Here is an 18,174-nt window from a genome sequence, read left to right as displayed (position 1 = left end):
GCTCCACTATAGCCATTTTCCTGTATATTATGATTTTAAAGAAATATGCCAAAACAATTATTTTGTGAGTCCACCTACAAGAATGAATAAAAGCCAATTGATAAAGACTTTAAAGGCTTTTAATGTGAGTGTCTTGACAAGCTTTAAATTACTTTATTAAGGTAGAACAGCACATTTTTTCAGTTATTTCATAAAAGGAAATGAATTCTCAGTTTAAACTCATGGCCACATTTGAAAGGAAAAATAACTGAATTTTTAGGTGAAAACAGCAAAAGAATTTTTAAGAACCAACTGAATTAGAAACACAAACCATGAAACAGCTGGTTCCACTGCTTTAATAAGTGAGTTAGAGGTTTGCATCCATTCCTGGATAATTCCACATGTAGAGATATACTAATCCTTCAGAAAACCTTTCCTGACACCAGGATAACCATACTGACCAGGCTTGCAGACATCTTTCCCAAATGCTAGCCACTGGGAAAGGTAATCTCACCTGACAGGACTGAGAATTATGACCATATCACTTGAGTCTTTAAAAGCATTTGTACAACGTGTTGAAAGAATAAAAAATAGGGTTGTTCCTAGAGAAACCATAATTAAGTATAAAAAATTAAGTATGTTCATATTCTACCATGAGGAACATTATTTAAAAACTATATTATGATAGGACCATTCCTGATGAAACACTGATTAAATCCATCAATTTACACCTAGAATATAAGGGGGACTTCCCCCCCCCCCCCCAGTGGTTGTCCTTTTGATGAAAAAAGAAAATCCAAACATGCTTTAACCAATATCTCACCCTTAACCCTCATCAAAGGTGAAGATCTATGCACCTTATGATTAAATATGCTTTCACTGCACCTTTCACTTGCACCATTGGGATACAAATTATGATGATTTATGCTGAAGATTTATGCACCTTATGTGCATAAATACATAGCGAGAGCCCCTCATCACAAGGATTTCTAAAACTTTTTATACTTAACATCTGACACAGAAGAGTTTAGGCAACACACAAAACATTTTGATGTTCCACTGAGAAACAAGATCAATAAACTACAACCAAACAGAAAATATTTGCTCCTACAAGCATGATAAAGTCATTGCATAAATGACTTGTACAAGATATCAGATAGTATATATGCAAGTATACATTCAAATATTTATATTTTATCCAGAAACTTACATATACACTAATGTGTGACCTTCAGATTAGGCACCACATAATGTGCTTTTTCTAATGGTGTTTGAAGGAATTGGAATAATACCCATTTTCCTACTGTCCCCCCACCCCCGCCATGTGTTTAAATGCAGCCTATGAAGTATAAATAGTATGGCTGTCCCAAGAATGTCATAAAACAGTCATATATTCAGGTAGGCAGTACTTCTGTATAAGACTCAAATTGTGCTAGGGAAATTCAAGAGAGTTCTGCCATTGGTGTTGGAAAGAGCAAGACTGGATGTTAAAGTGGATTCAGCAACAGAAAAATAATCCCAATAAGCACAGCGCCTGGTAACATTACCTAGTGTTCAGCTTTATAGAAAGTGTAGGGGAATGGTTGCATGGATTTCGGCTTGGAAGGCTGACGATAAAGAAATTTGAGAATGTACCATGGAGCAGTGCGTAAATGCATACTCCCGAGATCTGCTGCAAATATTTTATAGTATGTATATATAAAGCTCAACCAAAAAAGATATCTATTCAATGTAGTGTAAAATAAGAAAGTAAATCACTCAGAGAAGCAAGACACAATATAATTACCATTAGCTTAGCCTTTCCCTAAGGTTTAAGAACCCGTAATTGAGAGCCATAGGAAAAAAACATCAAAGTAGGTCTAATTTTAGCAAGCTTTTATTAAATTACTGAACTACTAACTCAGTTTAACAAAGTTGGTTTTGTATGGCTCTGTTATTCCATTTTGACTTTTTTTTGTAATAAAAGTGAAATGCAAGGCCTACATTCAGGAAATTATTTAAACATACCTTGGTTGTAACAATGGACTACCCTTAATGAGATCTATACATGCTCTATAGTATGTTGCTGAAGGCTGATTGAATAGATGCTTAAAAAAATAAAACATTTTTTAAAAAGAAAAAAAAAGCACTAAATCCAAAACTTGAAGCCCAGATACCAATCTGAGCTTATTCCCACTTGGACAATCACACAAAGGGCTCCTGGGCTAGAGGTCTGAGCTGCTTGGTGGATATTCAGGTTGTCTGAATTGCATCCAGAAATATGCTGAGCTATTAACGTGGCAGATGTCAGAGAGTTGCATGAGTCAAATCTCTTGTGTGTTTGGCAGGAAATTTTAAGTTTAAAATTGGCTATAAATTTAAGGAATCTGAAACCAGGTGGTACACTCCGATTTGAACAGAAACTGAAGAAACTGCCATTGACTTCAGTGAGAGGAGAGGACCTTTAGTCTGAGACTGGCGATCAGAATAGGCTCAGCCTTCCAGCCTGCATTCAGATCACTAGTCATGCTGCATTTATTACAATCCTGTCTAGGCTTCTTCCATTTCCCTCTCTAACCAGTAATCAATATTGAATTGAAATTTGGGTTCCTGGAAAGGTGCAGTGAAATAGTCCGCTCATTTCTGAAGTATAAATGTTTTGGCAAGCCAAAAAGCTGCAAAAGTCAAATAGAAGCTCTGCCCTATTGTATATTCCAGCTCTCTGGCAGGAGTTATGAATGGCACTAAAAATTAGAAGAAACAGACATTGCATTAGTGCTCTGTCCCTACTCAGCCACCCCTAGCAACAGATGCATTTGGAAATACCATACAGATGCTTCTGAGAGCTGGAAGTTGAGATGTTAGTGCAAAATTTGAGTTTTAAATTGTGATGGTGGTGTCTGAAAAAAATTATACATGATAATTAATGTCATGGGCTATACAAGGAACTCTGACTTTGCCAAAATATCCCCAGCAGTTAGCATGGTCACTAAGCACAAAAAGACCAAAAATCAGCATTAGCACATCTACATACACACACCCAAGTCCAGAACATAGCTGCTATATGGATGGGTTTAAAGTGCAATGAGAAGTCAATACAAAAGGAGTCTGTTTGCTATCTGTTCTCTTTTCTGAGAACATCTCAAGAACACTCAGGGAGAAAGATGTAGACTGGATTAATTACATTGGTAACATCTGTCTCCTCCAAAAAAAAGCCCTCTTTCCTAGGGCAAATGCAGAGTGCAAAAGAATTTGCTGGCATGCAAGTGTAGCAGAGCACATAAGGAATAAATTCGAAATTTGGAAAGAGTTACATTTCTCATGCATGCACTGTACTCTTGTACATAAACAAAGCACGTACACATACACAGAGCAGTTTTATAGTGCAGGAGATGCAACTAGAAGAGAGAAGAGGTGCAATTTATGAAGAAAAATGTTAATCCTGCAGAGGACTGAAATTAGTCTGCTGTGGCTATGAAATGGCTTGCATAGAATAAAGCACTTTCCAGATTCCAAACCAATTGGCAATTCCGATTCCAAAGGCTATAATTAAAGTTCAGCTTCACTCTGCAAAAAGTAGTGGAGCTGGCACAGTACTTGTCATGCTTTTAGATTATCAGGAGAGCAAATATGACAGAATAAGCAAAGAAAAATCTATGGAGAAAGAGAAAGTTGAGACAGTTTTTAAGATTACTGAATTATGAATTACTGACAGACAGCTGAACTCCTAAAAATCCCACTGGGGCAGTACAGGACAGTCACTATGGAAAGCATGGATAACGCTGATTGCTTTTGAAGAATCTTGCCCATTGAAAATGTAATACAGGAAATGTAGAAAAAGTCATCAGGCATGTCGGTAAAAGCCAAAGCTACATGTGATAAATACTCAATGCAAAATGTGAGCGTGGTAGAATTCTGTGGGTTTATATAGGATCTTCACACAACTCTGAGACATTAAAACTGGAATAACCAGGACTTTTGCAGTGTTTAAGTTTTAAATTGTCATCATTTTCAAATTAATTATGCAGTAACTTGTTGCAAACTTCAGTAAGTAGCAACATTGCAACAGTTTAAGTTTATACTAATTCTTAAGGCATAACAAAACCTTCTCTTGAATTTAATAGACTTAAAATGAGATATGCATGACATTTTTACAAGTTCATTCTATTATCATTTGTGTTCTATTATCATTTGATTATCATTTGATTTGATTATCATTCTATTATCATTTGATTTCTGTTAATTCTGCAAAATACTTTTCCCTAGATACAATATTTTCATTTAAAAAACCCCCAAACCTACTAATTAATGTCTTTTTTTTTAAGCAATCTAAACTCTAATCCTTCCTATTCCAAAATAAAACACATAATTAGCCATTGCTTATCTACTTGAAAATAAATACAGCTCAGCTTTGGCAAATTGAAAGGTTAGTGACAGGCACCATGAAATCTAATCCTTATAAGAAGTCTTTATCAGTATAATAAAATGTTTCCATTTTTGTCAGACCCTTTGCTATATTGTTATGTACCTTCACCATCAGAATATCAACATGCAAGAATAAACTTCTTAATAATCTTCATATTATCTGTAGCTCCTTAAACAGAGTCTCCATTTTTTCAGACTGAAAGCTTATTCTTACCTTACCACACATCTTTATTGTCACTGAATTACTGTGGCCTGATTAAAGTTTAATGACATGGCTACTCTGGTGATGAGTCTCTAGAGACCATCACTTACTGACAGACCCATCTAAGTTTCAAAGACAGCAGAAGTGCTAAAAGCAGTAGCTGTACAGTACAAGTTAGAAGCACTGCCTTCTTGGAAGACATGCAGTGCAGCAAGCACAGTCTGAGCCTCTGATGTTATTCACACACTGCTCAGGAGGCTGCTGGCCACAGAGAGCTCTTAAAAAAACAAAAACCCCCAAAACAAAAAAAACCCCACACAACAACAAAAGCCCACCACCTAATGAAGTTAGATTAAAAGTTACACAGATCTTGATTATCAATAGCTAGAATTTCTTGAGAGGACTTCTAAGAGCTTTGTCTTTTAGAGCTCCACTTCATCAATTTGAATAGCTTCTTTCTCACATAACTAATTTCAGTTGTACTATAGAAATCTCCAAAGTGCAATTTAAAAAAACATTTACAATGGCTTTCTGCAGTTACTGGCCTTATCTTGTTCATTCATACTAGAGCAAACTAGTGAAAAACTAGCCTCTCCAAATCTGTGACAAGATCCCCTTCTACAGCAACTGAAAACACTAACCAGGATCTGTTAATGCAGACGCAAATTTTTACATTTGCATCAGAGAGGATAACAATGGTATTAACATTACTATATTCTTAAAACACTAGAAAGTGGATTCTAGTGTTTTAAGATTCTTGTTTTAAGACTTCCAGCCCTTCACCTAAACCAAATTTCTTAAGACTCTGAGAATCCCCAAGTACTGTCATCTGCCAGGACAGCAGACCTTGATAATGCCTTAACGTAACCACAAATAAAGAAAATTCCAGGGAAAACAAAAGAAAAACAAACAAACAAAAATAGACCTAAAAAACCCCAACCCATCACCAAACTAGGACTCATTAAATACCTTCTGCAGATTTACTCATTTCTGGGAATGCCTAGCCATGCCAGAAATCTGATTTTGTCCTGTTGTGCATCTTATTCCTTTGTCCTCCACAAATTCACAACATACAACATGATCAAGACTTTGGTCAAACAATTACAACTAGCATTCTAAAAGCAGTCTGAATTTATTGTAGTCCAAAACTTTCTGCAGACAAAAATAATGATTTACCATTTCTCTTTGTAACCTTCTCTTCCTGTTTACCAAAAAGCAGGGGCACAGGGGGAAATAAGGTGTTTCAAAATTTTTCATGAAAAGACAAACATTATTATTTCACCCATTCCTCTTTCTATCATAAGCAGTTCATCCAATTCAAGTGAAGTTGCATTGAGCAGCCACATGAATCACTCACTTATCCCTAGATGAGTTTTCTTATATTTTTAAATGAAGCATCTCTGGCTCCCGCTAATTCTGCATTTAGTAATTAGAAGTCAGATACATAGCAGAAGTACATGTGCCTTGCTTCATTTTTATTACAGTTTCCTATATCAAAATGTAACTTAAACGCTGAAGTTCAGATTCACGGACAGAAGTCAAAAAGCATATATTCAAAAGCAGAGATTTGTGAAATGAAACACCTGCTTTCACATGCAGTTATGAGATCCTAATGTTGATTTTTCCTCATAAAACAGAAAATTTCAGGACCTCATCAAGCTCTAAACACTCCCCCCTTCTCCCCAAATCTAGATAAACTCTTTTATGCTCCTTCAGACCTATAAATGAAATTGCCTTTGCCTTCTTGAAACCTTCCCAAAGTGTGCCTTATTGTTAAAGTTATACATCTGTCTTATTCCTAGGTTGCTTACAAGCAACTTTTCATTCAAAAGTGTTTAAGCTCTTGCAAGTTTAGGCTTTGGTGCAATCCTGGTTCTCATGGATATCAAAAAGTTATCCTGTAACTGGCAATTTTACAAGCTTTCTGATAAAACACAGAGGATTACTGGTTCAAGGACTGTGTTATTTAAATATCCTCAGAAAACAGAGTAGGCCTGAACTACGTTAAATGGGCTGTGCAGAGAGGCTTTCATACCTGTGGCTCAACTGTACCTGTTACAGTGGAAATACACATTTCAGTTTAACAACTGGTATTTATGATTCTGGAAATACCATTAGCTACTATGGTGATGCAAATTGATTTCATAGTAATTTTGAAACAAACTTTTAACTCCATAGGATTTTGTACATGACTGTAGGCATCTATTTACGATCTCCCCTCCTGCAGCTATTTAAACAACTGTACCTGGTAATTTAGCAGCAGAAAGTATAAAAAACAAGAAAGGTCAGTGTTTTCACATCTATTTCAGTCCTTCTGGCTTGCACAAGGTTACTAGCTTTTTGGTATTCTCTTGAGAGTTCAGCCAGAGAAGTCCAAAATGAGATTGAAGGACAGTGTACAGTCAAGAAGAATTTTTTTTTTTTACTTGTAGTAGCTGCCCTGCTCTTTTCCACACCTGCATTTCATTGTCAGTATATCCTGTCATTTATTCAAATAGATTGCATGAGCAATTTCTCACATTGCATCTCATGAATATATAATCCACCCAGAAAATTAACACACAGCAGTTGGTGTATGCCTACATGAAAAATCTACCAAAAAAGTAAACCATTTTCCTTCACATTTGAATTGTATGTTCTCACCATGCAATTTTAATGCCTCGATAGCCATTTTAGAAAGCACAGAACACTATAGCTACAGAGTACTGCATCAAATCAGACTTTCTGCATTATCATTTGTCTTTGAAAGACCATTATCATTGGTCTTTGAATTTCCTTTTTCAGCCTCTTTCTGACCTCTTCCAATTTTTCTTGTTTTCTCCTTGCCTGTCCACATGAGGAAAAATGGATAATTCTTATTCATAGCTGCTATGAGGTCTTTTTAGTATGTCTTTGACTTGACCTCTTCTTCTAGGGACATACAAAATATAATTCCTATTTAAGAACTAACTGCTCCCAGCACTTGAAAATTTCACCAAAGAGAACAGTCAAAAATATGATGCCTGAGGGAAACACTATCTTGGAGGATCACAGCTAGAATTAAGATAAAACTTCCAAAAACAGTTTAGTAATGAAAAATTCCAGTGATTTTCAGGAAGACTCAGAATTCCAGATCCCATTTTCAATAATTATTCAGAAGAATTTTAAAATTCTATGTATATTCTCAAAACAAAGCTGACTCATATAGTCACTGTCTTTCAAGTAAGTACCAGCACTTTGAACAACCTCTGGAGTTGTAGGAAGGGACAAGAGTGAGCACGGAGCAGTTGTACAATATATTCTCACAGCTCATGTGACATTAAGTTTAGAGGCTCAGAGAACAGGGGGAAGCCAAAAGCATCTTTTCATCTTTATCCAAAAACCCAGGACAGCATAGATGAACTCACTTTAGATGCCTAAAAGATTTCAGTTAATGCTACAGAAGATGGTTCATTGCCTACCAGCTGGTTATTATTATCAGCTTCTAGCCCAATTCTGAATAAAAGTGAGTGCATTAGTTTTGACCTAAGAGGAGCTAAATGGCTTAGTTTGTGTTTATTACAAACACCAGCTTCTTTCCCTGTGGAATAATACAGTTGAGATCAGCTGAAACACTCTTATAGGAGCTCTCTAGTTTACTGGAATGAGACTGACAACAAACCATTCAGAATTTCAAAAATCTGGGAATAACTTGAATATTCTTGATTTATCTTCCAGAATTTAAATGCAATCTCCTTTCCCCTTCTCTTCCGGGAATGCAGTAGGCTGAAAAGAGAGTATAGGTTTGGGAGCTAGAGAGAGACGGACAGAGCAGGTTTGATATTTAACTTTGTATATATTAACTCAAAAATTTTGAGGTTATGTTAGAAAAAATTATCTTTGTAGTTACAGATATGCATACAGATGAAAAATAAATACACCTACCACCCATGTTTTATGGTAATGATCTGCATTTATTAAATGGGGATCCATGTCATGCAGTCTGGAGCTAGGTGACAAACAACACTGATAATTCTCTTTTGACTACATCCAACAGCTATCTTTGTCAGACCATATTCCTCTCAAGCTTCTGGCCATTGCCAGTGAGAACCTTGTGAGCTAGATCTGTTCTAATATAAATTAAAATAAGTCATGCTACTTATTTTTTGCAACTTATTATGACACCTCTTCAACACTGGTTTGTTAACTGAGGGTGCTTTAGTCACAGCCCAAATACCCATCTCAAAGGGAAAAGGCCTTTGACTGACAGAACAAGATTTTGTAATTAGATCACCAAAACTGTAAAAAAAAAAAGTATCAGACAAGAGGCTCTTTGTCCAAAACATATTAAACCTAACCACCTAATCTTCAACACAAACAGTTTAACCAATGTAACTCTACAAGCAAAACACACCTGATATTTTGGGTAAGAGATGTGTGTCCATCTATGGTGTCAGAACTCAACCAATGTATTGAACAACTACATAAAGAGAATTATGCAACTTCATCAATAACCTGATAGCACATGAGGTAATAAATTATGTATAATAATCAACTGCACAGTAACATAGTGAACTGTAATATCCATTTCAGTAAACAAACATCTAGTAGACAAACATAAACCATGTTAGATGATTTCTATTTTAAAAAACTTTTCAAAATAACCACAGAAAAACCATGTAGCACCCCTTTTACATTCATTGGAAAAGGGAGTTACTTTAGTTGTAAAGGAATAGCTACACATTCATCAAGACAGTAATCTGTGTGCACACACCAACTGCACAGCAAACATGGACAAGGAGGATAGATAGAGTTACACCAAAAACATTGTTTGATTAACACTAGTGCCCAAAGGCCTTTATTAGGATTAGGACCTGGTTGTCCTAACTGGATGAAAAATTTTATTATGCAAGAGAGATGATCCCTGTATTGGGGATTTGCCAATATCATATTTATTCTGGAAATATGATACCTCTGCCCAGAAAATGCTAAGATGTTGAGAGCTTTTTTCATCCTGCTTTTGTAAACATGCACCACATGCTAAGCTTTCCAGCTCTATTTGTAATTAGGAGAGTTTTGTAAAAAGCAGCTCATAGGACAAGCAAAGGGAGGTGAAAAGCAAAATACTGTTTTCCCCAGTTCCCTACAACTTTACAAAATCAGTATAGACTGGATATATTTCCTGGGACAAACCAAGTCATGCATAAGCACAGTTTTCAAGGACAGTTTTTTACTGCAAGTGAACAAAACTTCAAAGCCACAGAAGTACAGAATCACAAAAAGCACAAAATCACTTAGGTTGAAAGGGACCTCTTGAGATCACTTAGTCTAACCCCCCTGCTCAGCAGAGTCAGCTAGAGCAGGTTGTCCAGGACCATGTCCAGAGGGTTTTTAATATTTCCAAGAATGGCTGGAGCCAAATCAAAGTCTTAGTGTAAGTTTGGCTCCCTCTGCCTTTTCAGGAATGATTGACATATTTTCTCATGTGACAGTCAGCTCTGTTTGGTACTATTGTTTCAGTTTCTGTCAGCTCAAACTAACAACTCTGCACCAGTTTATTCTGCCCATCTTCCCAACAGAAGGGCTGATTAATTATTTTGGCTTTTTATAAAAGTCTAAGCCAGCAAAATCTTAAGGCAAACAATTGGAATAGCCTGTATCCTTAAAATATAAGAATACTGTATTCTCTGTCCATGACTTTCTGTTATCCAGTATGGGAACAGTGTCCTAGGCTGACACGTAAAAGACAGACTGAGCTAACTAAAATGCCACAGTATTCTCTTCCTGTTGCCAATTCATATCTAAAAGTCGAGGGAGAAATACACTCCCGGTGACAGCTCTGAAATAAGTCAATGTGTGACAGTAATCAGTTCTCTTCTGTCAAGTCGGGTTCCAGGAAAAAGGAATAGGTTTTTTAGGCTATGTGCCAACATTGTCAAGGAATAAGAACAACAGCACAAAGTAGTACTTGGCTATTTCCCTCAAAAATAAAGACTATGGGCTTTCAGCAAAGAAGAGAGCCAGCTACCTGAAGCAAAGAAGTTTCTGGTAGATTGTGAAGAAATCAAGCCATAATGGCTGGCTCAAAGAAGGGCTCTGAAACAGTGAGAAGAAGCAATAGATGAGCCCATGTCTGTAGAAGAGAGGAGGAATCAAATTACAAGATGAGAATCAGAGGGCTTCACATCAACTATAAGGATGTAATAAAAATCAAAGCAAGAACCAGTATGTGAGTAATCTCAGTGCTATCTGCTGGAGTAAGGGACAGATGAGCGGCAGTGTCTATGATGGAAAAACAATGATTCAGAGCCATATCACATCAGGGAACAAAAAACAAATGTAAAGGCGAGACTAAGCAACAAATATCCCCACCTCTAATGAGGGAGAAACCTCTCTTCCTCTTTTTCTGTCACAGAGCTCTTCCCCCTGACAACTCACAAGAGCAGACAATCTGAAATTAGAGTGGAAAACCTGTTATGAACTTCTGGAGTACAAACATCACTGACAGAAAATGGTCATTTCCTTTCTCTGAACTGTCCCTAGCTGAAGGTCTCTCTGTCCTTTTCCTTCACAACAGAAGCACAGCATCTCAACAATACTGAAGAAGCTGTTCTGAAACCCAGAAACAGGAATGTGAAAACCATAGCTATAAAGTTAAAGGACTTAGAGCAGAACAGTTGAGAGGGCAAAAGTAAAGGGAGTAAAAGAAGTAAGGGAGAAAACAGAAAAGATACAGAGAGAAAAGAATGGCATGCTGCTAGGCAAAAGGAGTGTAACAGAAGAGTTAAGGATGGGAGATGGTGTGAGATAGTCAAACGGAACATCTGTAGGCAAGTAATGTCTGAGTCTCTTCTCCAAAATCTGTGAAGATAAGTAAAATATAGTATCACAGGGATAAGTTAACATTAACAGTCTTACCCTTGGTGGTGACAAGGTTTAAGTCACTACCACACATAAAACCATGATACTAAACAAGGGATACACAGAATGAAGAGAGGCTGCGATGCTCAGGATGTGTTCAAGGGAAGGCATCAGAGAGGTCAGATGAGAAATTTGAGCATATTAATGACTGAAATAGACAGCCATGTTACATGACTGGTAGTGTCTGTGTGTACTATGTCTATGCGTGTCAACAGAGCCAAGCACAGCCCCGTGATCAGTTGTACTGTTTAATTGTTAGTGTTTTCTGTTCAGAAAAAAGCCACACTGGATGAGATCATGCTGCTTTAAAAACTAAACCTATTCTGTGCCCATGGGGCCAGAGAACAGGCCTGGACTAGCTTTAATTACTAGCCTAAATGCAACCTAAGACACACCTATGTAGAGTCACAGGTGGACTCAATCTGAGGTAATAGTAAATATCTGGGGAAGAAGAAATGCTTAAACATTGACAGAAAAAGGATAAGATAATGACAGCGAAGGAGGAGCAGACAAGCTACTGAATAAGTAAGAATGTGTGAAAGATTAGAAGCTCGGTGGCAACAGCATTGAATTTATCAGTGTGCTGTAACAAGGAAGAGAAAATAGGATACTTCAAATACAAAACTGGAGATTTGACACAAAGTCATGTACAAACAACTTAGAGAAGATAGGTGAAATTAAAGTAACTGATCAAGTGGAAGCTGATAGAAAATATTAAGCACTACATGGGTAGGGCAATGGTGTCTATTAGAGAAGAGCTGATGAGAAACAGAGTCAACAGGGCTGAGGGACAGAACAGACCTGGGAGTCTGAGTTACCCCAAAACATGGAACATGCGTAGAGAACTGAGGAGGAGGAAAGGGCATTACAGCCTGTTTCCAGGAATGAAGGGGTGCAAGAGCATTGGAAGAGCATGAGAAAGGTATGGCACAGTGCTGAGGGAGTCATGTCAGAGGGCTGACATTTAAGTATTAAACAGAGTGGGTAACATTTCATGCAGACAACCAGTTTCAACGCTAACCTGGGCTTGCATTTAAGCAGCTGAAGTCTCTGGTTTGTCTGGCTCTAGATTTCAGGAGTTCCCACTCACTCAGAGCCTGGAAAGATTCCTTGGGTCTCTGTGCTGTTAGATGGGCTGGCTTTAGGCCAGCATATTTCAAGTGCTCCCCTAAGAGGCTGCTGTGTCTCTTCATTTTCCCAGCTTCTCCACTTTCCATTTAAAACCCAACACTTCCCATTGCTTTGATTCCCATTTACCCTTAACTGCCACGATGTAGCTATCAGCCTTGCCATCTCTCATTTGTCACTTCACAAGTTGACAGATGACTGTGACAACAGCAGGGATAATCCATATCCTTAGCGCAAAATCTTAAGAGATATTTAAAAATTAACATGAAACTTTCTCCTCTTGGTTATGCAAAAGTCACCAAGAACAAACCCTTCAGGTAGCATTTCTTAACAATTAAAAAAAGTGTTGGTTCAGTACTTAAATGATACCATGCCTCTGGCTGTAAAGTTGGTTTAAGAAATTTCTGCACTGTAAATTGGAACAGAGAACAAAACCTGATTTAATATATAAAATTCCCCCCACATGCCCCAGGCCCTTCCAAAAACTCACTAAACTTCATGATTTCATAATGTTGTGCCAAATAAAGGGAATAGCAAAGTGTAGAAAAGACACAGGAATGGCGCATTTAAAGGACAGAAACACCAAATCTTTCTTGCAGAAGAAAAAGATGGTTGTCAGTGTCGATTTAGTTGCCCTCGCCACCTGCCCTTCCTCTTTGTCTTTGAATTCACTCAACAGATCTCTGAACACAGCAATGACTAAAGAGCAGGGCTCACCATACATCAGTCAAGCTTCCAACAGTATTTGTGGATATGTAGAAGTTCTTGCCATGGTTTTACTGCTGAATTCCTCTGTCAAGCACACTGTTTCCTACACAACTAGGAGAAATAAAATACTCGTCACCTAACTGGACAGAGCAGACCTTGGGCTCTGACCTAGATCATAAATGTATTGAAAACAAATCTTAGCAAAAGGGGGATCTTGCCAGCAGCTACAAGGTGATGACAGTTGTCTCCAGCCCTGCAAATTTCACACCTGAGCCAAAGGACTCCTACTGAACCCAGAAGGCTCTGCATACGCTCTAGCTCAGGGTTCACAGATAACTTGTTTGTGCCATGCATCACCTGTGACTCAGATGCTTTTAATCTCACCTCTCTGTGACGAGAGACCAATTCTAATAATTTGTACTGCACAGATTCAGACGTGGGTGCACAAACACAAAGCCAAGCCACAAGACATTTAGTATTTTCTTGAAAAGGAAAAAAAAGAAAAAAGACTGCCACAAGTAACCATATAAAACAGTCTAAAGGTGCTCAAAACAAGACATAAGTTGTAGCTAACTAAGCAGGCTCCTTTCTAAATTCTCAAGTCTCACATCTAAGACAGAAAGAAAGAAACCCTCGTCATTTAAATCACATGGCTTACAGGGCTGGAGCTCCAAGAACATCATGACATTCATAACGAGGAGTCAGCAACGATCGCCTGTTTCTTGGAGTCACCCAACACCTCTTTGTCACGTCCCAGTTCCCACACCACAAACAGAGCACACCACCAGCAACTTCTTCAGGCGTCCTGAACTGGGTGCAGCCCTCTACATCGCTTCAGCGAAGCGGAAACCCCGATCAGCTGCCTCCTGCCTGCCTGCCTCCCGTCATGTTCCGGCTGGGCACCCGCTGCCAGACAGCGGTTTGCAGGTGAAGAGTCCCGGGGACGGCGCTGCCGTGGGTGACCGCCGTTCGCCCGGGCCTGAGGTGCCGCTTTCGGACCCGCCGCAGCGCGCACCGCCCCGGGCCTGGGGGGGAGGGGGGCCACGCCGACCCCGGCCCGCCGCCACCGCGGGGCCCGGCCGTGAGGGAGGAACGGGGGAGGCGGCTGGGGCGGGTAAGGGAGGAGTGAGGCAGAGGGCAGGGCCGGGAGGCGCCGCGCTGCAGCGCGCCGGGGCCGCGCTCTTGCTGCCCCGACACCGCCGGAGCGGAGGGTCCCGCCAACGCCGCCGCGCCCGCCATGGCCGGCCGCCCCCAGCCCGCCGCCGCCGAGCCCGGCCGCCCCCCGCCAGCCGCTCCCAGGTAGGGCCCGCGCCCCTCCCCGCGCGCTGCCGCCTGCGCGCGTGGGGCTGCGCCACGTCGCGAGGGCTGCCGCCGCCTGTGGTGAGTAACGGCTCCGGGTGCCGCCTGCCCGGCGAGTAACGGCTGCCGCCGGTCCCTGCCCGGTGAGGAGCGGCGCTGGGCGCCCGCGGGTCCCCGCTGCCTGCCCGGTAAGTAACGGCTCTGGACGCCCGCCGGTCCCCTCCCGGTGAGGAGCCGCGCTGGGCGCCCGCTGCTGAGTACCTTACCGCGGCACGGGAGTCGGGAGCCCGCAGGGAAGGGGTCCCCCCCCCCGCCTGAGCGCGGTCACGGAGGAGCGGGGACACCGCGGAGGCACCGCGCTTCGTTTCTGCGGTACCCGAGGGGGAACGCGGCCAGGTGGCCGCGGGGAAAGCGGGTGGCGGCCGGCCGTGCGGAGCCGCTGCCGGCGGGAGCGGCCGGGCCGGGGCTTGGGGGCGGAGGGAGCAGCCGAAAGGGCACCGCAAATTCATGCTCAGCTGCAGAGGGGCTGGGGATGTGCTGCTACCTGCCAGAAGGTGGTCAACCGCCATGGCTTTACTCCTACACGAAAAGCAGAAATTAAAGGGCTTTTCTTAAAATAGGAGAAAAAATTGATTTTGTAATCTAATTTTGCTATAACAGCTGGTTTTCATACCATAGCACCTTAAGAGAGTCAGCAAGTTAATTACTGCTTAATAAAAGCACAATATCCTAAATGTATTAAGTCACTTCAACACATGTACACTACCTGGTAAATCAGATTCTTTCACAATGAAAGAAAAACCTAAAAATCACTGTACTTTTATTATCCCAGCTCCACCAAACATGTATTTATAGCACTCTTGAACAACAGATTAGAGCAAACTTCCTTCAAGACAGAAATTGATGCACAAATAGGAGTAGCCTACCAGAAATGCAAGATGTGGTTAAGCATAATTTTCAACAATCACAATAAATTGTATTTTGATGCTAGCAGGCAGTATTATAGAAATTGTACCATTTAAGTATGATACAGACTATCAGAGATAAAAAGCATATGTTGTAAATTATTACAATTTGGTTTTAGTTGCTTCCAGTGCAGTGTCCTAATGAGAGATGAGTGGTAAAAATGATAGAAGTAAAGTTCAGAGAAAACACAGCCTTAAAAGGACAGTAGTAAAACAATATATAACTACCTGAATACTCAAGAGGAACTGGTTTGGGGAGGGAGGAACAGATGATGACACTTAAGTGGATAATAATTACTTGCAGGAAAAATTGCTTTTATTTACTTGAAGGAAACAAAAAGCTTTAAAGCAACCCCTCAAAGAAAATTGACTTAACAGTGTTTCATATCAATAAGCATTTACTGACCAAAGCTTAATAATGTTTTTGCACTTTGGTCTGAATTGCCTGATCTAGAAATAGCCCTTCCCGATTTTTTCCGTTAGCATTCAGGGGGAAATGAGCAGGATTTCACTTTTTTTGTTTTTGTTAATCATGACTAAGTTTTCTACACAACTTTTACACACTGAATACCAAGGTCACTATATAAACTTTAGTCTTTTATGGGAAGCCACAATTTGAAAGTGAGAGGGACTCAGAGTTTAAGATCAGGGAGACTTTTAGGTTCTCTGATCTGACATCCTATATTTCACACTCTACAAGAAAAATTGGGTAGAATGCAATCTTGACCCCAGTAACCTGGGTCAGGATAAAACAGATATTCCAAAGAGACAGTCTTAAAGATATTAAGAATTAGACAAGCTGCTGCTTTCCTTGCTTATGGTCTTGCTTTCATTTTTACACGTTTACCTCCTCATAGGCATGCAACCACCTTCCAACTCCACACAATTGTTGCTAGGCTTTTCATCACCATATAAAACTGAGGAAACCAGTCCTACTCCACTCCAGAGCTCTGCCATCTGGTCATCTCTTCACCCCAGCTAGGCCTATTACCCAGAAAACATTCTCTATTTCTGTAGCAAGGCCAAGGCTTATCTTCTCCTGTGAGCAACATACCTCTTTTTTATTCCTGAAGAGCAAGATGTTTTCTCTCTGTAGCTTAAGCAAGTCAGACTTCCTTGCACCAAGAACTACAGTTCTCTTTTTCATCTCTTTTATCTCCTGCAGCTGGTGTGTTGACAGCTGCTTGTTATTTGTTAATCAAGATAACCCTTTCTTTGCTGAACAACTATGTAAGCTTCATACTTTCTGTCTGTGAATAAGGGTCAGAGGACTCCAGGAAAGAAGGTGACCAGAACAGTGAGTAATTTATTCAGGCCATTTCTGTCTTCACCAGGAAACCTTGGGAAAAAAGCACACCTGGGAAGCTGTGGGACAAATAACGTGTCCTCGTATACCTTCAGCTCATCATGCCCACCATACAATATTTGGGCAACTTTAGTTGGGAACTAGTTACAGCAGCTGTTGAGAAATACAAACAATGAATGTTAGCATTTAGGAGTTAGCTTTACAGACCTTACCAAAGGAAGTTTTCACTGTCAAACTGTTATAAATCAAATAGTATTTCGCATCTTCCCTACAGAATCACTTCAGGCGTTGGCCTGTTTCTGTGGCTGTTCATGCCTGATCTTACTCACCTACATCCAGCTTCCTAAACCAAGGCCGCAGCTCTGCCCACCTTGCTGAGTCTCCTGTCACACACTATGATTACTACCTGAGTTCAGCATAAACTCAGGGTGCACGTTAATTCCTGCTCAATACCTTCCCTTGCTTTGGCTTCTATATCTGAAGGCAAAAACATAAGCCCTGGGTCTGGATGCCTGCAGCCACTGTGGAGGACAGCAGAGCAGGCTAGTGGCCTTTGGGCATCCACTGATAAATCAATGTTTCTGGCAGTAGCTTCTTGCAGTGAGTGCTTACCGTGGGGATCAGATGAGCAGCTGCAGAGAACTGCACAGAACTGGTAGCTGTCACTTTTTCTTCAAGCAGCTAAAAGACATTTTGGTGCACATTGCAGTTGGGAAGCTGGAACTGGGTTTATAAAGATTCATTGTTTTTTTTATGGTGGAGAAACAAAACCACATTGAGACCTTAAATATACCAGCTTGTACTTTGCCTCTTCAGGTGAGAGGCAGGAAGAAAAGTACTTGATTTTTTTACATATGAGCCAGGAACTTCTGTGCTTCTGTCCCCTGTGTAAGCCAGTGACTATTGGGATGCTGTTGCACAGCTGCCTAAGGACATACAACTACTCCTTCCAGTAAAACTGCAGTTTCTCTGCTCAAGCTTATGAAACTAAACCTATACACATATGCAATTTTTGGCGAAACCTGTATATCTGAAAGTAGTCTTAACTGACAAATAAGAGTCTTCAGACACATCTTTTAGATGGGCACGTGCTTTCAACACACCTTTTGTGTGAATACTGGAAAGAAAAGGAGGGATAATAAGTGTTCTTCAGTTCAGAATTAGAAGCAGCACCAGGGCTTAGAAACAACATTGGACTGAACCATAATTCAGAAGAATTAAAATGCATATCCACCCAACAGAGATGAGAAGTAGCAGCTTTTATGTTTTAAACAGTGAAAAGACAAGCCCAGAGAATGTCTGGC

The 18,174-nt window shown here is 40.2% G+C and overlaps 1 protein-coding gene across 1 annotated transcript in view; it reads left to right on the top strand.

Annotated features, from left to right (window-relative positions):
* The first annotated feature begins 14,546 nt into the window (after window positions 1-14,546).
* SPHKAP (SPHK1 interactor, AKAP domain containing) overlaps window positions 14,547-18,174 on the top strand; it is a 79,434-nt gene continuing 75,806 nt past the window's right edge. The window contains exon 1 of the mRNA XM_072867957.1: window positions 14,547-14,599. The gene's annotated coding sequence lies outside the window, so the exon portion shown is untranslated. The remainder of the gene's footprint in view (window positions 14,600-18,174) is intronic.

This window comes from Ciconia boyciana, chromosome 7, assembly GCF_034638445.1.
Source record: "Ciconia boyciana chromosome 7, ASM3463844v1, whole genome shotgun sequence".
NCBI lineage: Eukaryota > Metazoa > Chordata > Aves > Ciconiiformes > Ciconiidae > Ciconia > Ciconia boyciana.
Note: the sequence above shows the minus strand (reverse complement) of the source record. Positions and strands in the feature narration are given on the sequence as shown.